The following is a 3,472-nucleotide window of genomic DNA, read 5'->3' as shown; positions in this document are numbered from 1 at the left end:
GCCGTGCAGGGTCAACCCAGGCAGACGGATCACAGCACAGAGCTGTGTCAAAAGCCGATCCAATGGAGGTGGAAATCGCAACCCACTCCAGTCCCCTTGCCGCGAAAACCGCACGGACAGTGCCAAAAGGCAGAGATATGAGGCCGGAAGGTGCCCCAACCACTGGTGCTGGAGAGGCTGAAGTTGACCGGATCTATGAAGCCCTACAGCACCTCCCAGAATTAACAGCAAAAATGATGTCCGTATCCTCATGGGGGATTGGAATTCTAAAGTAGGAAGCCAAAAGTTAACTCGAATAATAGGTGAGTTTAACCTTGGAGTACAAAATGAAGCAGGGCGAAGCAGCCCATCCCCTCTCATTTTGGCTGGCTGTGGAAACTTAGGCCACAATTAACTGGGTGAATTTCCAGCAACTCTGAAAAAATTATTACTGAAATATTACTTTGACATCCAGTTGTCCTGTCCCAGGAGTTCACACAGGGTTTACGACTTTACGTCCCGTCCCCCCACCCCTCCTGGACAGGAAATTAATGGAACATGGCTCTGGCTGTCTGGCCACGTGGCCTTCCTTGGTTTAGCCTAAATGGGGTGAAAGGGAGCATTCCTGGTAGCCGTATATCTCTTGCTTTATTGGTGTATCTATGATATTTACCACTGAGGCTTCTTAGAAAACCATCAACATTACTTTGGTTAAAGGGGAATTTCCCGGAGAATTGCAATTCCTGGCAAGAAGTAGTAAGTTTTATATCTGAACTTGGATGATTCATGCGTCTGGTCTTCAAAGTGTTAAACCAAGAAAGATGAAGGCTGTATAGCTGCCAGAACTGATAAACCTAGAAAAAGGCTTCCAACTAACTGAAATTCCAGGATGTTATGTTTCATAATCACCATAATTATAATTATTTAATAATTTATAATTATTAATCTGTATCCTACAACTCGTGCTGAGTCATCTGCCATGAAAGGACATGGTGGCTGATGCTGGTTCTAGTTTTTAGTAGGAGTTTGCTTTGTGTGTGATTTCAACCCTTCTCCTCCTCCTCCACCTGGTAGCACAATACTTTCATTAAATCTGATGAAAAAGCTAGAAGATCAGCTTGCTTCTGAGGGAAGGAAAAGACTAACTCAGAAGGGACATGGAAGCAAAACAAGACGCACACAAGAGAGCAAGGTCATGTGGGACCTGTCCCCACAGTTCTGTGCGGTGCTACCTATGTTCTGCCTTTGGACGTGGCTGACAGAAAACAGAAAACAGTTTCATGCTGGCCTTCCAGACAGATGTTCTCAGGGCAGCTTGCATGGCTAAAGTGGGTAATTAAAACAGGTAAGAATAAAATAGTGAAATGAGCATCCATTATGCTCATAATGGGAGAGGAGAGAGCAGAGGAAACATCCCTGCAGAGAGATTTCAGCTCACAGGGCCACAATTCAGAAGGCCTTGTCTCTAGAATACCAGACTCCCTTACTCGCTCTCTTTATATCGCACCTTTCTTCCAACTCCTTCCCAAGTTTTAGTAGAAGGTAAAAGGCACCTTGCCCTACCTGGGATTCACAAGGACAAGGACTGGAATTTTACCACAGTGTTTTCTACAGTACGGAAGGCTTGTTGCTGGGCCAGACAGTGCCATCTCTTAGCCTATTACTTTTTATATATACATACATTCGAAGAATTTTTATCTTGCCATTCAGGCGAAGAAGAAGGTGTCCAGAGCAGTTGGCAGATATTAAAAAAAATAAGCCAACTGCACAGGGTTTTTCTGGGGCAGGGCTGTGGTCACATTTATTGTTGTCTACACTGCAGCCATGTTGGCCCTCCTGTTCTAAGAGGGAGGGGTGAGGGAACCGGGGTGCACTCTGTATAGCCTGCAGCTGACCTGACCTTAATAGATAGCGGAGGGGCAGGAAGATCCAAGGGGATCCGCCTGCTGTGAAAGTAGCTTGTTGTGTTGATTGTGCTGCAAGAATAACAAATTGTCTTGTTAATTGTCAGGAGACTTTGTTAATTCCAACCATGTGTAGATCAGAGGGAGATAAGGGAAGGACAGCAGGCAGCCCTTGGGAGGATTAAAGAGCCTTTAAGCCTGGCAGGGGTGAGGAGCATTGGAATATTAGGTTGCTTCTGTTACCAAGAACCTTCCTTTCAACCCACTTAGGCTAACCCAAGGAAGACCACGTGGCCAGACAGCCACAGTCATGTTCCATTTATTTCCTGACCAGGAGGGGTGGGGGGACGGGACGGAGAGTCGTGAACCCTGCGTGAACTCCTGGGACAGGACACCTGGATGTCAAAGGGAGCAAGGGGGGAGAACCCTTGGCACCTCGGACTGGTTGGAATCTCAATAAAAATAGCAAATTACATTATAAATTACTAGTACAAAGCAGGTGTACATAGTTTGGAGATAATTAGCAGACACGAGAAGGGGAGTCCTTGGAAAAATAAAGAGTTTTTCTGTAAACTAACAAACAGAACAAACAATAATAGGGGAATGGATTTACTTTGTATCCAGACATGTTTGTGACGTTGGGTATATAATGTATGTTCTCTGTACCTCTTTTGAGACTCTGCCTTGGGAAGCATCTCTCCTGTCTCTGTTTATCTAAAAGCGCACTAGAATAAAACTGCTTTAAGCTCGGAGGCTCGTCTCAGGCTCTGTTTGGCTTGGGGTCTGGGGTCCACCCGGGTTGTCCCAGCTGCTGACCGGCTGAGTTCATTAACATTTCCTTCCTCAGAGGCTTTATTGGGACACGCTGATTTGGGCATAGGCCCCCGTGTGTCTGCTTTGTTCAAAGGTGCACCCAAATAAAGCTTTTGGCTCTAAGTCTCGACATTAGACTCTTAATATTTGGCACGAGCCTGGGGTTCCCCCGGGCCACCCTCCTGTCAGGTAAACTGTACCACTGTTTTCCAGTAACAGGGTTGTTGAAAGGATAAATGGGTCAGAAGGGGCCTGGATCCTACCTGGAATGTTTTGGAGGAAAGGATGGAATAGAAAGCATTTTTTTAAAGGTAACTTGAGGATCCCTTGTCACAAACTGTGAAACCCCCTCTGAGTATCCCCCCCCCCCGCAGCTTTTCCCACCCTGCCAGCCTCCAGAAGTTCTGGATTATAACTCCCATCAGCCCCGCGGGACCAGGCTTGGCCTGCTGCCCCCCCCCCCCCCCCGCCCAGCCCGCCTCCCTTCTCCATCCTCCCAGCTAAGGATCCTCCAGGTGTCCGTCGCCAAGGCTACAGCCGCAGGGATGCAGCTCTCCCCGATTGGCCCGCGCGCGCGCCAATCTGTGCCCCTCGCCCACCCGACCCCCAGTCAGCGCCTCGCGTTGCCGGAGGCGGCCGTTACGGGCCCAGCCCCGCCCCCCGTGCCCTCTGAGTGGCCGGGGCCGCACAGGCGCGGCTTTGACTGGTGGGCCGGCGGGGCGGGGCGCGCGGCCGGCCGCGGATTGGCCGCCGCCGGAGGCGCCGCGGCCGAGGGC

The sequence above is a fragment of the Varanus komodoensis genome, unplaced genomic scaffold (assembly GCF_004798865.1).
Source record: "Varanus komodoensis strain SLA01 unplaced genomic scaffold, ASM479886v1 scaffold80, whole genome shotgun sequence".
NCBI classification, from domain to species: domain Eukaryota; kingdom Metazoa; phylum Chordata; class Lepidosauria; order Squamata; family Varanidae; genus Varanus; species Varanus komodoensis.
The sequence above is the reverse complement of the archived record's forward strand: the minus strand, read 5'-3'. Positions refer to the sequence as shown.